Source organism: Poecilia latipinna, unplaced genomic scaffold (genome assembly GCF_001443285.1).
Source record: "Poecilia latipinna isolate Pla-1442-1.1 unplaced genomic scaffold, P_latipinna-1.0 Scaffold107, whole genome shotgun sequence".
Classification (NCBI taxonomy): domain Eukaryota; kingdom Metazoa; phylum Chordata; class Actinopteri; order Cyprinodontiformes; family Poeciliidae; genus Poecilia; species Poecilia latipinna.
This window is the reverse complement of record NW_015112723.1, coordinates 324,312-344,243: the sequence shown is the minus strand read 5'-3', so window position 1 is coordinate 344,243 and position 19,932 is coordinate 324,312. Positions and strand designations below refer to the sequence as shown.

Below are 19,932 nucleotides of genomic sequence, written 5' to 3'. Positions count from 1 at the left end.
ATTATATACATGAGCGAAATTATGGAAAATCAGTCCATATATTAAATGTTTTTTAGCCATTTTATTACCGGCGTACAGACAGGACGAACTTGCCCCCATAGAATGGCAGCCAGTGCAGTTAGCGAGGTTGATCAGTCCAGGTGAGGCTCAGCTTCCTGCTGCCTCACCGGCTTCGCTTCTGAGCATTTGAATGGGAAAATGCGAAAATCCAGCGATTTTGAAGAAAAAATCATCATAATTGGTTAAGGTAAGTAAAAAATAGATACTTTATAGTACAAACCACAGGGTGAAAACAGCAATATAAATGGTTTTATATTGCCTCCCCTGATCGCACGTCACTGACGTACACATATAAAATCTTCCTGAGAAGGTAAAACAGTCAGGAACTTTTCAGCATACATGTAAAACACTTGACCTGGCCATTGACTTCTTTTAGAGAAGTTCCTGCTCTTTTTAGACACTCTGCCTTAATAATAAAAGTGATATACCGATCCATTATCTGAAAACGTTTATCCTTGCAAGGTCGCATCAGAGGCGGGGTAATGCAGGAAATCAGCAAAATTCTTTGAAAGAGTCAAATGCATTGTAATCCGTCATAAAGCACAAAACATAGTCTTGTTCAAGACGCAACAGACAAATAACTTACATTTTCTGATCTGGTAATTGTGAACGACCCAATTCTGATGCCACCCTGGGCAACTGCCCATATGATGCCCGTTAAAAGGCGGCCCATGTCTAGAAAGACAAAACTGCCATGACAGTTTTGCTTAGAAAAGATGTTAATATTTTCCTTCAAACGTTTTGTCGGTCTTGTCACTTGGCATCAAATCACCTGTTTTGACAAACTACCTACAACTGAAACACCAATAAATGTCAAAACAGAGAGCGCTGTCCCGTATGCAGCCATCAACCTTTCAAGAAAGTATGCAAAGTATTAAACTTGGCTGCTTCAGAAAGCAGCCAAGCAGCAGTCACAATTAAAACCTTTTTCGTTCGCTCTTCTCTTCTCTCTGGTTTTGTTATTAATGACATTGCCCCAGGCACAGGGATCCAGTTTAACTGTCAGAATTGTTCCTCTCTGATCGTCGCAACGGTTGACGGACAGCCTGATAAAATTCCTTTGCTGCAGCTGGGCGTCCAAGGCGGAGCTTCATGAGGAAGAAATGACGGTGTCAGCCCAGTTTTAGTCACAGTCCAAAGGGCAGACGCTCTGCATGAAGACAGCCAAACATCTTAATACCGTGGTGAGTGTTTGCTACTGCAAGCAATGTGAATTTTAATGAGAAACTTATAAAAACAAAGGAAAAAAATTAATTAAATAAAAACAAAGAGGCCTCGCTGCCTGAATGGCGGCTGCTACTCCTTATGACCCCGAAGCTTAGAGCAGATCAGATCAGAGACGCTGCGTGACAGATGTCCACCCTGGTGCTCTGTTCCAGGCACGAGCACGGCTGGCAAACAAACCAAAGAAAGCGAGAAGAGGATCAACATGGAGCCTGGATTGCATTCACAAAAAAAAAAAAAAAAGAGCGAGAGAGAGGGAGAAGGAGGGAAATGCAAGTAGAATCAAGGAAAGAGGAGCAGAATGAGGGTGGAGAAGGACGGTGTAGGGAAAACAGAATTCAGACATCACATCCTGCAGACTTTATCGCTGGAATGAGATCTGCTCTGCCATGTTTCCGTCAGTCAGCAACGAGTCGGGTCAGAAAGTGACACGACAGGTTTAGACATATCTCAAGCAGTTCCTGTCACTCTGACTGACTTGGAGGAGAAACGGGAGACCTCACGTGCACTAAATCACAACCAGACATGGTTATTGGAATCAGGGCAGAGTTATGGTTTCACAATCTAAAAAACCCTCCATCACACTGTTTTTATCTCTTGTTAATAATCGCAATACTAAAGTGTCTCTGCTCAAGGTTATCATAAAGTGAGAATCTCATCGCAGCCCAAGCCTGATCACTAGCAAATTAAAACAATAAAATAAATTACAAATACACAATAAACTGTCTTCAGAGTTCCATATTTTTCCCAACTTGAACTGTAATAATTACCTCTCCTTTCAGTCCATTTTTATACAGTCTAGGGGATGGATGGATACTATTTTCTCTTTCCATACTTTTCCCAGTTTTCCAGATTGCATATTAACCACGCAAGTTACAGTGCGAGAAAAAACTAAGTCATCATTCCGATCACAATACTTCCACTCCGAGGAGCAAAAACTCGGAAAAAGAATCCTGATGAGAATAGAAAAGAAGAGAGCTAATTATAGCATCACAGAGGTATGTCCAGAAACAAACTTGATTATCATCGTCGTCAAGAAGGCACAAAGGAAACCTGCTGCTGCCACCCCCACCACCCCTCCTACATGTCCGCCACAATCCAATAGAGGGGCTTTTAGCCCTTGTAATGATTTCAAAAGTGACACGTCAAACAGATTTACGGTGACAGCCTGAAAGGAAGCGGCATGAGCACCATTACCGCTCACGTGATCGGACCTCCTCGCCTCTCGCCTGCATCCTCCCCTCTCGTCTCTCGAGCCCCTCCACCCCACCCACGGTTCGAGAGAAGAATGAGGCTGGTTCAAAAGAGGCCGGCAACAAGCCCCTGCCCTCCCACCCTCAACAGAATCCCCCACCCACTCGCTCAACACAAGCCCCTTTCAAATGAGAGGGAAACCCTCCGCTCTGTGGAAGCTGGTTACTTAAAGCGACAGGCCACCAGATAATGATCTGGAGATGGAAAACTTGTGGCTCGGGATAAATGGAGATATCTCTGTGCAACTTAAAACACCATCACCCACAGTTTATCAGCTTTAACGAGCCGTGATCGGAAGGTGAGATCTTACAGCTTTTAACCAGATGCTGACAACTTTTCGGCTGCTGCTGTTGGCCTTTCAGAAGCCTTGAAACACGATTAAAATGGGAATTTATTTACCAAGCGGAGCAGTTACAGTGGAGAATAGGCTGTTATGCATTTCATCCTACTCCAAGATGTTTTTATCCAACTTAAACATTCACTAATCAATCGTCTGAAGTTTGAAACTGTCCTCCACTTTAGGTTTGTCAAATGTTAAAAATCTAATTTGTGTTCATATTCATTAAATGAATGAAGTACGACCTCCCAATAGTTTTAGTTTTCGAATGTTTGAACCAAAACCATAAACTTAGATGCACTTTTTTTTTTACTTTAATAAAGAAAATTTAAAAAAAAATCAGATAGAGGTTAGACACATTTGCTTTGATAATCTTGTAGTTTAACTTTTCTGTTCGACTTAAAGCTAAAGCCTTTTATGTGCTATAATTCTTGTTTAAAAATAGGAATTGCCTAATTGGGAAAAGGCCTGGTTGCTGCATCTCTAATCCAAATGGGTCATGACTGAAAGAATCAACATTGGACTTGTAGAGCATTGATGTTTGAGTAGCATCGGCTCCTCCGGGTGCGAGGGTGCAAGTCACCCTCCCTTTCATCTGGAAGCTGAAAAGCACCTTTGCAGCGCCGAGCTTTGAAAACAGAGCTGCCCCTTACAGCCATCAGAGATGGCGTCAGAATGAGGTGAGCGGGGGACTTCTCAAGCTGCAGAGCCCCTCGAGGCTAGGCAGATTCAGTTTCCACCATTCTGGCTCCAAAAACAAAGGAATTCCTGAGAAAATCAGGGCAGGACCTCACCCCAAGCAACCGCTGCTTCTCCTACACCCCTCTCCCTCCATGTCTCTCTCTCTCGCGCGCATAGTTCACATAAACACACAGCACGACAAAGGTGATTTCATGCCAACATCAATAAGGCACCCCTCCTCTCTTGTTAAACAATCATGTTAATTTGATATTCAGGGTGACGTGGTTGCAGAGACATGACACACAGAGGTGTGTGTTTGTGAATGCGTGTGCATAGGTAACGTACTGTCAGGCGATAATTCATACGTTCGAGTCTAATATCGGTTCCTGTTGTTGTTGCTAACCAGCACAGACTTGCTCAAAGAAGAGACACTTATTGCTTTATTTAGCAACACCCTTTAGGACTGAGGGTGAGGCTAGACGCAGAGCGGCAAGCTGACCCCCCCACCCCAACCGTCCCACACGCCCTCCACCTGAGCGCGTGTGATGTCCTCACGTGGGCCTTTAACAATGTCAACACACGCCGTTCAGCTTCCACTCGGCGGGAACCGACATGTAAAGGTCGCAGTACGTCTGTGGAAGCGATACATTAGAGGTGTGTAACAACAGTGGCTGCTAGACATGATCTGGAATAATGAGCTGCAGTTTGGGTGAAAACTGAATGGTGTGTCGCATCCTGCTGCCAAGAGACAATGGGGTTGAGGAGACAAAATAAAATTGTAGTTTTCCAAATAAACTTCCCACAAATCGCAAACAGTGTCGCAAAGTCTGCCTATTACAAGCAACATTGGGCTTGTTTTTCTTTAAAGTCGCTTGCAAATCTTGTGAGTTGCGGTTTGCGTTTCTTTTGGGCTTGTTTTTGAACGTGAAGTTGCTTGTTTGGGCTTGGCTTTCTATCCCAGTGAAACCCCTTGATTATCTCGCAGCTGCCCACAATAAAGCGAAACACGAGTGGAAGATGTAGTCCGTCCTTTCCACGCCACCCGCTCCCCACCACCACATTTCCTGGTTATCGCGCCTCGTCAAACCGAGTGGGGTTTGCCGAAGAAAGTGTCTTTTCTTTTAAACAGTTTAAAGATTAAGGGTTTTTTTTTTATTGCGTTTACTCTCATTTTGCTGTTTTGTATGTAAAATGCATTTTCTTTTATTTAGAGTTTAAAAGCATAAGTTATTCAAAAAGTTTTTATGGTAAAAGTGTCTAGCATAATTTTGTTGTTGCTTATGCATGATGTCATAATAAATTTGTACATTTATGCTGTCTACAAGTGGCCTCTGTTTTACACAGTATGATGGGCAGCGATGGGAATAGCAGCATTAAAATAAATGTTGGTACTAACGGTGTCGCTCTTTTCAGTATCAAGTAATCAGACGTATTACGTTTTCCTTACCTAGTAATTCCCGTTACCGACAGTAAAATGCGGAGCTGAGGGGGCGAAAAGAATTGAAAATGTGCTGCGTGTTGGATGAGGAAGAGTAACATAGTCACTGTAAGCCAGTCAGAGATAAACTTGGCCGAGTGTTTAGAGACACGCAAAGAAGAACTGAGCACACATAACCAAGGCAGACAGACAGAGAGAACCCCCTGACTGAGCCCAGATAATCTAATGTAGCCATTTTTAACTCAAAGTCCTTTTTGTCTCAAATCTATATGTGAAAAGTAATTTTTTCCCCGGTAGCAATGTTGTTCTTCATTTCAGCTATAAGTATTTTGGATGTCATGAAGCACCTCTCAACATCACAAGCTTGAGCAAAACTAGTCACTGAGAATAATGTTGATGCAGTCGCAGCCTAAACCCAGCAGAGGTTAAAATAAGCGCAGCAAATAAAGCAAATGGGGCGACACTGTCCAAGAACGTTTGAATATATATTCTGAAATTGTAGTAAGAGGGGATCCAAAATGGTTTTATATATTTAAATACATTTTTTTGTTGTTGTTGTTGTTGTTGTTGTTACTGTTGCTTTTATTAAATTAATTTTAAACTGCATGCTGAATCTCAAGCCTGAGTTTCAGGGTAATTATAAATGAAATATTTGTGTTTAAACTTCCTGCCCCACTGGGCAATGAATGTGGGGAGTGATAAACAGTCAACTTCATAAAATATCAATATCGTAAGCCATGTTATTATTGTTGTGTTTAGTTTGGAGTAGAGAGCCTCAGAAATATTTAGAATAGAGTTAGACAGATTATCCTTCTTCTGTCAGTACGACAATGAAGAGAGTTTATGTGAATTAAAGATTTGATCAGATCTGGATCGACCTCACCCTGCGATCCTTAATCGTCTCCCGCAATTCATCGTTTCCACAAAGTGTAAGCAATAAAGGCAGCTGGATATTATTTGCTGGTACAATCAAGTGGATAGACTTTGTGAATAGTAACCAAGAATGTTGTAGATACAGGGAGCGTCGCTGGTTTGTCAATAATATTTGCCAGATAATTAAACAGCCTTGGGAGACAATGATAAACATTGTTTACAGAGGGCTGATCCCAGGCAAGAGCCGAGCTTTGTATCATCGCCGTCTCCAGAAAACACACGATTACCCCGCTCTCATTACGGATATGATAAACGACGGATTGCTACGAGTCTTCGGATTGCTGAGACGACACAAAACGAGGGGAGGTTAGAAAAAAAAACAAAGAGGAGTGAAACACAGTGCCCCTGTAGCAGAGGGTACAGGTTATCTGTGTTGTGCTGCAGATGAAGCGAGGGTCTTTGCACATCTCACACCAGAACTGGTAGAATTCAAACATATATGACGAATTCCTGCTTCCACTGTTTATTAATTCACTTTTTACTCATACTTCATCACCCCATGGCTTCCTCATCTCTCTCCCTCTCCGTCTGTGTAAAGTCAATTCCGTTGCCCACCAACCCGTCTCTCTTTCTATTTTTTTTTCTTTTATTATTATTATTTCCTTACGGCTGGTGTATCCACACAGAGGTTTAAATATGCCCCTTTATCTGAGCCGCCCAGGCGGGAAAATGAAAGGGACGGCGGTCCTTAGAACCCTGGGAAAGCGACTGGCTCAGTTGCCAGTGTCGAAACCGAGGGGAGGGCACTGAGCGGGCAAACACACCACACACAGTAACACACTTTTCTGCCACCGAAAAGAGAAATTGGGAAGAAAAATAGTCTTAGTAAGGCAGTGAGGCTTATGATTATATGCCAATATGATTTAAGAGGCTCCCCATAACAACTATGACTGGACGGGAAAATTCAACAGCTAGTGTACATCCTTCTCCCTGCTTTCCAGAACTACAGGGCCTTAAATCCGCTTCCAATTGTGTCTCATTTTGACACATTACAACCACAAACTTCAATTTATTTTGAGGATATCTGAAGTAGTAGACCACTAGAGTCAAGAATAGTTGTCAAGTGGAAGGAGAGTGATTGTTTTTATTTTTTTTCTACAAATAAATATTTTTATTAATGAATCTGAAATGTGCGGTGTGCGTTTCTATTCATCGGCCTCTTGGATGCTTGATGTTCAGAAATTGCTATATTGTTTCAATGACAAATTGGGTTAATTAAGACAGTTACTTATTGTATTGAATTGCCCGTTTACCCTAAGATACCTAGAGTAAACGAGCTAACTACAAACGACACTACACACTTATCGAGAGCATTGTTAGTGATAATCTTTGAAAACTATTGATACATATATATATCTTTCCTTCAGATTAGGAAGAAACCAAACACAATTAAGTTTGTAGATGTTATAAACTAGTAGCTATGGCCTGTTCCGTCCTCCATGGAGATCCATGTGAGACCAGACTGCATTCTCCTTTTAAAACCAATACAGCAGGCAAACAATAATTGCCATTAGTAAATCTTTGTTAATTTACATTGTGAGAAAGCAAAGACGCATGTCTCCCTTGGAGGCCACGTTGGAGACAATTTGACCGCCTTTACAGAATATTAGCCATCCCTGTGCATCGCCTGCGCATCCTCCAGCAGAAAAATCTGCATCAGCGCGAACTCCTGCCGACTAGACAAGGAGACTGTTTATAGCACAAATTATAGCCACAGCATTGGGTGTTTTATTTTAGAAAAATGATTCATTACAGTCTTTGAGCTAGACAAAAATTGCAAAACGCTGTGGAAAGGGGGTAGCTGAAATAAATTCAAATCCTAGAAAAAAAAAAAAAAAAAAACTCCATAAAGATCTACTGCTGGTGCTGGTTTAAAAGCACAGCAGGTTATTGACTCCTGAATCCTGCAGGTGCAGAGGTTTTTCTGCCAGACTGGTCGGTTTGCTGCGCGAGCGGGAGGCAGGAGCTCAGTCCTGTGGGGCTGTCTGACAAACGGAGTCATGTGGGATACTGTTTAAGGCGTGAGCGCCTCTTGGAAGAAGCTGCAGCGGCTTGCAGGAATGCATCTGTAACTAAAGAGAAAAGGCAAACACAGACGAAACAGTAAACCCACCAACCCAGCGTGAGCAGGGACTAATTAGTGACTGTACTTACAATTCAAAGAAAGGGGGATGAGGAGAAAGGAGAAGGAGGGGATACACAAACAAAACACACGCTCACACATACACCCAGCACACAGTTGGAGGATGAGGACAATGAGTTTGCTTAGCTTAAACAGGATTTACAAGCCAAACAGACACACGCCAACGCCACTCACTCAGACACATAATATTGCTTTTGTGACACGGCCCTTTTCTCTCTCTGTCAAACCAGCACACACTAGCTTCAGCCCTGCTCTGTGCAGATTTCATCAACGCTCCCTCCAAAAAAGTGAGGGAAATTCCTTGTGATGGTGAGAAGTCCTGAGTACAGGCGGTTCTGGTGGACGACCAGATAGATAGAGGGAACATTTTGTTCCTCCTGTGTGTTCTTTGACTCTCGGACTGTTCCCATTGCGGCCGAGTGTCAGTTATGATTCAAGGACCCCGGTCTCTCTCCGGAGAGGGGGGGAACAGGACGTGGCCATTGTGACATTCTCTGAATTTGTCATCAAAGAACAAACATATAGGAGACAGAGACAGGGTGGACCAGAAACTTTACTCTCCCCTTCCCTGTGCTCTGCTACAGCACTTTGCAAGACTCTGAATGCTTCCTGAGCCTTTTAAAATATGCCCCATAACAACCACAAACTTCAGGGAACTTTATTAAAGTTTTATGTGACAGAACAATCTGTGGCTCTAGAGCCATATGTGGATCTTTAGCCCCTCTCACATCAGCTCTTAACAAGTTTGGCTTAAAAAAAAAAAAGGGTTGGTTTTAGCAATTCTTCTGTCTGAATAGCCACATAAAAATTATGATTAAATTGAGTGCAAGTCAATTTTAAGAAAAATATACAGAACTTAAAGAAAGAGCACTTTTTACTTTTATTTTAGATTTTATGTTTCTCTTTGTTCCGAAAGCTACAAAACTAATTGCTGTTATTTAAAACCTCAAAACAAAACACAGTAAACGTATGATATCTATAGATAAAAGTTTTAGCAGAGTCCAATCAGTTGCATGGCTCTGGATAAAATCCATTTGTAGAGGACTGGGTGTAGAAACGTCTCTTAGAGATGTAAAGGTTGCAGACCCCATTATAGACCAACACAAAGTCGGTGGCAATGGTAAAGTGAACGGAAATGAATGATAGAATGGCTCAGTCAAAGTCAGGATTTAAATCTGAGTGAGATTCTGCTGTAAGACTTGAAACCGACGCTCTTCATTCAATCTGAGCTTGATCTATCAGACAAACAGTTCAAAGAATAGCTAAAATCTTCAGCATCTATGTGTAGAAAGCTGTGACAACTCACCCCAAAAATATACACTGAAGTTTTTCATTGTCACGTCACAAAAAGTGGAGAGTTTAGAAGGGTATGAACACTTTTGCAAAGCACTGTATCTTCTCATTGTTTTTTAAAAGAAAAGGAAAAAATCACTAAAAAGGTCTCATTTCCCTGGTGTTGGCACCGCTCAAGGCTGAAGCAGCGTCTCGTCAGGAACATTTCGATTTAATGTTTTGTCTGCGTTAAACAGCAACGACTAATTTCAAGGCAACGGCAAGTTTACCGTGATATAGTCATGGTTAAAACACAATTCGGAGCCTCCAGCTGGTATAATCTACTTCTCACAATGGGCTTTAACAGCAGCAGCACCCCACTCAGCACTCCTGGGACTCGTCTACAGTAGGTGGCCAAACAATGCCGCCCATCTCTCCATGAGGTTAAATGCCTTTCCAAGGGACTCAGCATTATTCACAATGACTCTGCCGCCCTCCTCCCACTGCCTTGCGAGTTCAAACCAGCCCTGCCTGAGCCATGAGCAGAAGACGGCGGTGAGGAGCCCGCCGCCAAGGCTGAGGTTTTCCTATCCCGACGTCTAATCTTGGTCCATTTTGGCTTCCTGTAGCACTCTGATGTCATCACAGTCAGTCAGCGGGATGACTTATTCTGACTTATCTGCTGGCCGCTACGTTTCTCGTGCATTAGTTGAACCGTGATTACCAGATTTTAACTGGACGAGAGAGCTTACCGGAGGCTTATTACGATTGGGAAGAATTCCAAGGTCTGACACAAGGGAATGGGCTCACAAAATGCCTGTATTTGCAAAACAACACAATTTTTCTAATTTAAAAAAAAAAAAGAAAAAGTAGAAAATGGTCAAATGCAAAGCAAAAGATTGACCTAAAACAAAAATAAAGCATGATTTCAGACAAAAACAGAGACGTACGCAACGTCTGGCTTCCCCGCTGGACACAAGTGGGTGGGTGAAGGCGAGACAAGCATTTTCACAGCACTCCTTTAAAACGGCTCAAACAGTCAGATGAAACGTCGGGGCTGTCAAAACATTGATTAGCGATCGGCAGGTTTTTAGCACGTTCAGCAGGCTGCAGCCGCACAGAGAGCAGCGAGGACCGCGTGCGACATCAGTGAACTGCTGAGCAACAAAAAGCTAATTACTGCAACATGTGCAATTAGTTGTTTTCCTTGAATTCAAATTACCACCTCGCTGCTTCGCAGAGGGCTCAAAAGCAAGGGTTCAGGATGCCGTAGTGCCTCTGTGCACAGGGAGCAGACGTGCCTGATGAAAAGTGTGGGCGATTTATGTGCTGCAACTTGTAGCGACCTGACGTATTTCTTGACACAAACATCTAATACTTCTTACCTTCGATGTTTACCAATATGGTGCTTAGAAGGGAATATTTTCTATTTGTCTACTTGTTTGGTGAGGAAACAAGTATGTGATTGCAAGCAAACCTTTATCTTCCTCATACTTAGCTACAACTTGCAGTTCTGTTGTGTTTTTATCTCAGGTTTCTATTAGTTTTCCAGACTTAAATTTCACAGGTTTTAGTAATTTAGTAACGATAACGATAATTTTGTGTAAATCTTACATTACCTTGTTTGGCTTAATCATCTGTACGGTTTGCAGACTACAAGATAACACAAATCTTTTTGGCTTCCAGTTTAGCAGCGTGTGATAAAACATCACCTGGATGGAGATAGAAAATCTTTTTTTTTTTTTTTTTTCTCGATAAGTGAATGCACCACAAGGCACTTTCAGATTGTACTGAGCTCAACAGACTTTCATTGTGGAAGTTTTTACTGCAGGAAAACTGAACCTTGGCTCCTGTCAGTGTCCGAAAGATGTTCATAAATGAATTCTTTATGAAGCACAAAAGATGTACAGATTTTCTTAGAAAGAAAACTGTATTTTAGGTCAGGGAATTACGTTTCTGCAGACACCAAAGCTGCTCTGGGTTAGAGCAACTTAGCATGTCTGTTTCCTGGAAACGGGCATAGAAAATATTGGGAGTCTTTTGAATAAACTCTGCAGGAAAAACAAACAGGGACTGCTGTTAGTAATGCTAATTATGCTAAATGCTAAAAACAGCTCAAAATGGCAACTCTATAATGGTTTCTGTTTTACTGAAATCGTGTTTTACTACTGAGGTGTGTAACACTGACTGCTCTCTGACACACGATGTGATGGTGACAGTAATATAAATAATTAATGATCAGCCAAAGAATGGTTTCTTAAGACTTATTTTATGATTGCAATGGATGAAGTGCCAATCTTAACACATAATGGTAATTCAGAGCATTTTCTTCCTAAATATTAAGTTAGACACCATAGTTGTTTATTTGGAAATAAACAATTTTTTAAATTATCTTGCAAAAAAATAACATCCCTTACATTTTTAGGTATGACAAAAAAGGGAAAAAAAAAGTTAATGAGCTATAATCTGTCTGGGAAAGGAAACACAGGGTTTCCCCCAGTGTGTTATAAGCCTGGCGGGCCACCAGGCTTTATTTGTGCTTAACATTGCTTATTTATTGAAGTGTTTTTAAATGTTTGCATTTTTGAAGACTTTATAATTGGTGTTCAGATATTAATCTTCCAATGACACATCATTATCAAGTGATATTTTCACATTTCCTATCAACTTTAAACATTTTTTAATTCAAAAACACAGTGAGCCGCTGGATGAATGACTGCTGAGCGCCCCAACCACCGGGCTTAGCGAGCTTTCTGAGGAAATCCTTGAAACGTATGATGTGATTTTTCACATTTGTCTTTATCTTTATCCTTCTGTCCAAAAATTCAGAGATTTCACTGTAATTGTAGATTTTCTGCGATACAGAAAAAGGCGTCGTTCTACTTTTACATTTACTAAACGGGTTCAGTTTAAAACCCTGATCCAAAAATCTAAAAATCTAAAAATAAAAAAAACAGAAAAAGAATTTTAGTTTTGTATTTGTGTGTCTTTATTTGTGATTTTCTCATCAAGTTAGTAAAACAAAACAACCAATGAACTAACAAGCTTATGACAATCTACATTAAATCTACATTTCAAGATAAAAAAAGGCCTTTGGTTTTTTTTTTCTGAAATTCAGAATACTATATTTTTGTTAATTTAATAGGGGGGGGGGAGACTGGAGACTCCTACGTTTTTCTTTTCCATACATAATTATATTTTTCCATACTTATCCAGACTTGGAAAAAGATCAAATTGTATCCCAGACTTTGCTAGACTTTCCAAGCCCTGCGTGTTAAAGATGCGAGCGTTTTCCCGCCGTATTTCCAGTGTGACCTCTTCACAGTCTGGCACTCTGGAGAGCCAGAGAATCCAGCCTCACAGAGTCTGCCTGTATTTGCTCCCATCCTCTGAGCTTCTGAAAACATCCAAATTTGATTTCAGAGTGAGTCTACAGGAGCCTTTAGCCTGTTTACTGAATCAGACGCTTCTCTGTCTTGTCTCACAGCCTGCCTGCCTGGCTGGCTGGTTGCAGAGAGGCCCCAAGAGGGACAACAGACGGAAAGAAAAGTTACACAGGCACACCAACACACACCAACACACACACACACATTTCAAACACTTGCAGATGACTTTAATTCCTCCTTCTCCTTTGTTGCCAATTTATTTGGTAACCCACTTTGAATGGATGCATCTTCGGTTTTCAAGTTTTTCTGGAATGAGTTACAACTCCTTTCGGTTTGTCAGAAGAAGGGTCTTAAAAGAGAAAGAAAGAAAAAAATCTGAACAGCAGCACTAATTAATGTGGTGCGCCTGACAAGTGTTGCTGCTAAAACAATTTCATTACATCACCAATTTAAATTACAGAGGAAGGAGACACTGGAGGGTGCGCTCGTTCTTAGTGTGTGTTTACACACTTTCTTAGACAGACACAAAGAGGGAGTGGACGTAACGACATGAACACCTGCAATCCAATGCAACACTTTTGCAATGAATACAACGCCAAATTCAAGAATTAGAGGCTTGTTGGTGAAATATTCTGAGTTTGTAAACTTGTACTTTTAAAATGAAGACAGAAACGTCTTCGTCACGTTTTGTGAATTGGAAAACACTTTTAGACTGCTCACTGTAAAACTATAGGCATTATTAGCATTTCTAAAGGGTGAGGTATATCAATTTATTTTGTATATCAGAGCACTAGCACAAAGGTGTGACGTGAGGTTCACACCTACAAACTGAGACGTTTGCAATTGAAAACAGTAAAGGGAGATGGTTCCAGACCCACTCACAAATGTAAATAGTTTTCAACCTGAAGGCACTATAACCACTGTATATTATTGTTATTTACCATAAAAATAACAGATAAAATGTTTCACTTCGCAACATTTAACCATCAGAATGACTTTTAAAACGTGTTCAATTTTTTTAACAAAAGCAACAAACAGAAAGGAATGTGCTTTTTTTTTTAAAAAAAAAAAAAAGAAACTATCACAACAAAAACACAAAAATTTTAATAAAAAAGATCAATATGATTTTCTTTACAGATCACACATCAGAAAGTGCTTTGCAAATGTTCGAACAAAGAAACGAGAACGCAAAACATCACACCAAAACTGCTGACACAAATAAACTAATGATTATTAGACGACTAAAATAAACGCCATGTAAACTACAGAACAGATTAAACACAGAGTTTTTAAGAGGGAAAACAGCAGCAATAAATGTTATAAAATAAAAAAATTAAAAATGCAATGAAAGTCTTCAATTGTAAAATACTATAAAACTGCCATCTAGTTTTTAGACTTCATGATGAAATCTAAAAACTAGAACATCTGCACTCTCCGCCGCCCTGATCTTTTGAGGGCAGAAATAAACTCACCAAAAAAGATTACATAAAATTGGACACATGTTTCTCTATGGCTGTGAAAGGCATTGCATGTAGCACAACAATGAGGTTAACTAGGGCCGAGATAGCTTTACTTTCAGATTCAGTTAAATGCCATATAATCGTATCCATCAGGTTTCCGAGCAGAGCCTGCAGAGTGCTGACTCCGGCTGTCACAAACAGTTCACTTGCACTGTCCCAACTTGGTCTTTTCAAGACTCCAAGATATTTCAGTTTTCTCACGGACACTTTTTTATATTATCTGACAGTTTGAAAGAAGAATATTTGCCTTCTTTTGTTGAACGGATCGTAACAGCACTGTTACAAGCATTGTACTTAAAATGATGTCCTACGTTTTGCAGAGTGTAACAGCTGTTGAAAACCTGCACTTGAAGAACTAAAACTCACAAGATCATCTGCATACATAATGTGAGTAATTTCCAATAAATCATCCAGTAAATTCTTATAAGCACAACAACAACAACAACAACAAAAATGGATGGGCATGAGATTATAAGGATATAATTAATTAAGCCAGCTGAGTGTCAACCACAACAGAACTTTGCTTGCTTCTTTGCACAGGATTTTACATTTTACAACTATGTACATACTATATTGTATATTTGTTGTAAGTATACTGGTTAACTAAAAAAAAAAAGTGTATTTTAAATATCTGTAATCTGCACTTATTTATCAATAACATGGATTTGGAATTATATTTTTGCATCAGATAAGAATTACAATGAATGTATGTTGATGTCTGCTGCAGGACCAATAGCTATTCTCTTATTCTCTTGTTTTGGGGGTTTTGTTTTGTTTTTTTACAGGAATTATCAAGTGCAAAGGGGTAGGGGCTAACGGTAGGAAACGGGATTCAGGCTAAGAATACAAGCTCTACATCACCCTGTCCTAAACTTCAGCAGTCCTGTAAGCAGGCTGCAGGGTAATGAAAGAGCAGCAGTCTCCACCTCCTCCTCCCTCTCTCTCCAGCTATCCCTCCTCCCATCCTGAGCTCCCCCCTCTCTCTCTCTCTCTCTCTGTGCTGCGCTCTGCCCTGGCTGGCCTCACATCCAGACGGCAGGAATTTAACGGGGAGGGTCTGCCAGACTTAAGACACAGGGCTGCAGGCTGAGACCAAATGAGGCACTGCTGGTTACCAACACAGATACTGATTTTGGGTTTTGTGCAGCGCAAACAGGATGTGCAAACCAGTCTGTGGAGAAGGATCAAGGGTGGGTGTGCGCTGCAAGATTTCAGAGTGGGCACCAGCTTTATGGCCATCTGGACACTGTATAACTGTAATATTAAGGGTACAGTAAATACACTTTATTATTTATCAGCTTGAACAGATAATTTTAAAAAAAAATGGATTTGAAAAATGTTGCAAGAAGGACTTTGATCCCAAATGTCCTAATTGACCTCCTACTGGGAGCCAGTGAGATTCTGAAATTCATTCAGTAAATAGTGTCATGCATTCAAACCGAAGTGCCAAACATCACAGAAGCTGCATGACAGGTGTTGTATAACACAGCAGAGAAGGAGTAACACTTGGACATGCCAGCTAATTGCATTACAACAGGTAGCCGATAATAGCCTTGATGGGAGTCAACAAGCCCAGACACACGGCTGACTGTTAGCTAAGTGACATACATTCAACCGAGCCATCAGCTGATCGACCGAGAAGACACATTAACCCACACACACACATAAAATAAGCCTGCAGCCACTCTCTTCCGAACATATTTCCACAGCACTGTCCGAATGCAGTCACCTCCTTTTTAAAACAATCCCAATAAACGCTGCCGCTTCAGCGCAACTCGTTCGCACGGTGTTTACATACAATGGAGCAAGCAGTCTGGCTATTAAAGCGCTCCGTCGCGGCTCACGCAGCCAGAATTTGCCCCCTTGACACCAGTTCACCAGCGGCTGTTAAAAGGTTTCCCGGAGGTCAGCCTATTGTTAGCAGGTAGTGGCTGTCCGGCGGGAGGCAGAAGCCCCACATCCAGCATTCAAACCTCGGTTTGCAACAATAATTTAGGAGAAAATAACCAGGCGCGAAACTTACTTTCTGCTCGAAGCTGAGAGGCAAAGCCGCGTATTGTTCCTCCGCGCCGCGTGTTTACGGCTCTCCGCTCCTTCGCTCCCTTCACTTCACAAAGACGACGTGAGAGAACCCCGAAGACGGTGTGACTGACTGACTGACTGACTGAATCAACTACCGTAGAGCACGGCAAGTTGAAGTGTCAGATTACACTGGCTATTCAGTTACCACAGAGAGCCGTGCGCGGTGGTGGGAGGAAAAAGGCGGCCTAGATTTCCTGCGGAAGGACATCAGTGGTTAGACGTAATAGTAACATTATAACAATACCTCTGCTGGAAATATGCAGTAATTAACTTCTGTGATCTGTTTCTTAATGCACATATTTTTCAGCCATATTATTATTATTAGTAGTAGTATTACTATAGGCATAACATTTGTTAGTGATGATATTTATTTATAAATATATAATTTTTTTTATAAATATATTTATAAATAAATATATTTATAAAAAATATAAATATATTTATATTTTTATATATCTTGGTTTTTACCTGAATATTCTTTACTTGAAATTATTTAGTCATTTTAAAGACCAATGTTTATTTAAATTTTCAGGTTCATCTGATTAAACAAAAGCTAAGTACTTTTTTCTATTTTTTTACATGAATGCAAAATGTAGTAAAAAAATGAACAATGGAAATTTACAATAGTTTTCAGTTGTCTGTTAAATGTTGCATTTGGCTGTTTTATTTTTTATTTTTTATTGTATTTTATTTGTTCAAAGTCTGGATTACTCCTATCAAGATATCAACATTTCATGTTTTTTTTTTGTTTGTTTGTTTTTTTTTATGTTGTTTTTTTTAGCTACATTTGGTATTGCATTGTTTTTGAAATATTTATAGCTGGTGGTAGAGGCATTTATACACTCAATCTATGTACACTCAAAATACTATTAAAACAAAGTCTTGTTGGGCATGATACTGAGTCAAGAAACAGCCGAACATAAATGATTAGAAATACGCCCACAAGAAATGTGGACGGGCGTCTAAGGTTATTTTGGCATGTAAATCTTTGCATACTGGGCCCCGCTCCAGCAGCTCCATACGCCAGTTTCCGTGTTTTGCTGGCGGCCGTCCTCCTGTGGAAGCCTCGGAATAACAAAGACGTGTTTGAGAGCAGCGGCAGGCTGGGCTGAGCGCTGACGTCAAGGAACAATGTCTCTCCTCCCGACACGCACGCACCCTCGCACACACACACGCGCACGCACGTCTGCACGCAATCTCTTTACTTCCCCTGTGTTCCCAGTCAGGCAAGGCTGAACTGCCCCAGAGGGAGGGCCGCTCAGCTCGCAGCGCATCAGTTAGAATCATTCACTCCTCATGCGGTGCCTACACGCAGGATTTCTGTAGTGTGCGTGCGCGTTGGGTTGGGAATAAACAATCAATGGACGCATAGATAACGTAATACCACGTAAACCATAAAACGAAAGAAGAAAAACAAACAAACAGGAAATCTAGTCCTGCACGTGCAGTGTGCACCAGACCCGCACCATACTTCCTTTGGCTGAAACTTTTGGACAGAAGATCGCCAACGAAAGTGATAACAATTGCTGTGCTCAGTTTACGATTTCACTTCACACTGTGTCACAAGTCCAAGGGTCAGATTCCTGTTTGCAGTTCTTGGCTCGGGCACCTCTCTTTGAAGGGGAGGAAGTGTCTGCCATCCTTTTAGCTTCCTGCCTGCAGGGTTCCTGACACTGATGCAGTGTACAGCCTGGGCTGGGTAGCCATGTGGGTTGGGTGTGGGGTGGGGGGGTCTGTATCAATGTGTCTCAAGGACACCCCAGCCCTCTGGTCAAAGCAGCCATGATCACTGATGGGGACAAATGCAACCAGTGACATCAGCTGCTTGGGCAGTTTCTCATTTTTATTTCAGGGAAGCATATTTCTACAATGGAAATGAGGTTAGCAGTCAATGTCACATGCTGTATCTGGGAGCTCATGTTTTTTCTACCTTTAAATGGCCTCTGAAGATGAATTATGTCAATGTGTCCTCACTCTTTGGCTCTTTGCAAGCCTCTACTTCTGCAGAGGCCCCATGATGGTCATGTGGAAGAAATGAGGAAAGATTTTTACAGTATCTTGAAAAACGTCTTGAGAAAATTTGTGTAACACCAAGAGAACCCATTTTTGTGATGGTTTTTGCATTTCACAACATGTTATTACTATTGAATAATTTGGCCTTTATACAGTTTAGTTCCCTAAACTGTTACAAAGAACCTCTATTTGGTGACGAATGTGTGTTTCAGGATTTGTCAATCTAAAAGTACATTCTTTTTTTTTAAATGCTACGTAGACATCTTAAAAACAACGAAACATTCTTTAAGTTTGAGCTAATTTAGACATTTAGAAGCTGTGGAGGGTTGTGGGAGATGGGAGGTAATGTTGTTAAAGCGTAATGTTAGCATTCTCCGATTCTATAGCAGAGTAATTTTGATGACTTGGAATCAGCAGATGGCATATCTCTTGGTGACTTTTTCCACTTAGCTTTCAGTCTAATAATACTATCTCATGTTCTGGTTCATCCATCAAGTTTTTGTTTTATACTAACTAAAAGGCAATAGGGCATGCTATGGGTGTTAAGGGCCTGCAGCTGGTCAGGTCATCCTGCAGTTCAGAAAAAAAAAAATGTCTTGTTGAAGAGCTTTTTGTTGTCATTGCGTGGCGTGCACTTCACCCTCTCCAAATAATTTAGTCAAATGGCTGCCAAGAAGATGGATGGATTTTAATACATATGGGTTCCGACTGAATTGCGTATAATTTCACGTGTGCTGCATTTTAAACGTTAAGCGAGTGCGTCAACGTAAACCAGAAGGAATAAACTTTGACAAGGTTAACCCACATTGTGTTTTAGCAGATCAAATTACCATATGAAAACAACTTAGTCTTCAGCACATTAATGACAATCAAGCCAGACTCGTTTTCTGACTTTGTTTAAATACTAAATGATCCTCATTCCTCTCTGTCATCTTTCTGCTCCTGACATTGCTTCTCTGTGCTGAAGCAGCTCTGGGGGGTGGGGGGGGGGCGGGAGGGATGGATGCTTCTTGTAGTTACATGATGGAAGGAGAAATTTAGTTGCGCTGAAGCTCTCTTGTTCACATGGAGGTGTGATGGTGGTTGTACTGTGCAACCCAGTTGTTTGCACCAGCAAACTTCTGCAGCGACTGAAAACCCTAAAAATGAAACAAGTCACATTGTCAGGAGGGACTGACACCAGTGGTTGGACTTGTGGTACTGTCTTGGTAATGAAACTCTTTCTAAAGTCTGTTACAGTAGACTACAGTAATATGACTGTTATAAGGGCGTCAATCCAAAACAGCCAACCACGGCATATCATACCGCTTTGTTTCTAAATCACTTTAAAAACTAGGCTGAACAAACTACTGAAAAATTACACAAGATTAAAAAAAAATGCAAGCTGCTAAAAGAGACAAAATTCCCTAGTTAATTTTAAAAATGCATTCGTGTCAGAATGTTCTGAACAAAAAAAGACGAGCTCAAATTAACCGAAAACAGAAGGTGAAGAAGAAATTTGTCCGGGGTTTAGTCGCAAAAATTTGCACAAGCATTTAAAAAAAAGTTACAGTTTTTTTTGTTTTGTTTTGTTTTTTTATAGAAACTTG

The 19,932-nt window shown here is 40.9% G+C and overlaps 1 protein-coding gene and 1 long non-coding RNA gene across 5 annotated transcripts in view; one reads left to right on the top strand and one right to left on the bottom strand.

The window, feature by feature from the left end:
- The window catches only part of zmiz1a (zinc finger, MIZ-type containing 1a), a 146,521-nt gene extending 130,055 nt beyond the window's left edge, over positions 1-16,466 (bottom strand). For 3 of the 4 annotated variants that reach the window (XM_015027784.1, XM_015027788.1, XM_015027786.1), the window contains exon 1: positions 16,272-16,465. The gene's annotated coding sequence lies outside the window, so the exon portion shown is untranslated. Of the gene's footprint in view, positions 1-16,271 lie in introns of all 4 variants that reach the window. The other variant, XM_015027789.1, reaches the window with a different exon arrangement.
- Positions 12,477-16,251, top strand: LOC106944661 (uncharacterized). Its single transcript, XR_001424381.1, has 3 exons — positions 12,477-12,891; positions 14,569-14,635; positions 15,034-16,251. It is a non-coding gene; the product is annotated as an uncharacterized LOC106944661 (long non-coding RNA).
- Positions 16,467-19,932: the final 3,466 nt, after the last annotated feature.